The sequence below is a fragment of the Arachis ipaensis genome, chromosome B01 (genome assembly GCF_000816755.2).
Source record: "Arachis ipaensis cultivar K30076 chromosome B01, Araip1.1, whole genome shotgun sequence".
Classification (NCBI taxonomy): Eukaryota; Viridiplantae; Streptophyta; class Magnoliopsida; order Fabales; family Fabaceae; genus Arachis; species Arachis ipaensis.
In genome coordinates this window covers 1,896,970-1,897,531 of record NC_029785.2, presented here as the reverse complement: position 1 = coordinate 1,897,531, position 562 = coordinate 1,896,970, and positions in this window count along the sequence as shown.

The window sequence follows — 562 nt, the reverse complement described above, 5'->3', positions numbered from 1 at the left end:
AAATTGTCAAAATAAAAATATTAGACTGATAATTAAAAATATTGACAAAAAATAATAAATTCTGTTGTTTTCTATTATCTATTCATGAACAAATTGAATATTCAAACTCATGGATCTAAATAGAAAAGTTGAAGCCATACTAAACTTTTAAGATATAAATTTTAAATCATTGTCACATAACTTAAACTTTGCAATTTACATGTTATTGAGCAGGGAACTTTGAAAATGGTAAAGTTATTGCGGCGGTGAAGAAATTGTTCTCAGGTCAATCCAAGAAGTTGGAGGATGACTTTGAAAGTGAAATGAAGTTTCTTGGAGGATGACTTCGAAAGTGAAATGAAGTTTCTAAGTAATGTTCATCATCGAAACCTTGTTAGACTCCTTGGATTCTGCAACGAAGGCCAAGAGAGAATAATAGTTTATGAATTATATGACAAATGGCAGTCTTGATAAATTGTTATTTGGTAAGTTCCATTATTGATCTTGAGCACTTTTCTTCTATGTACTCTACTTCAGTTTTTGGGTATGGATATTTTATTTAATCTTCCATTTTTAAAATATA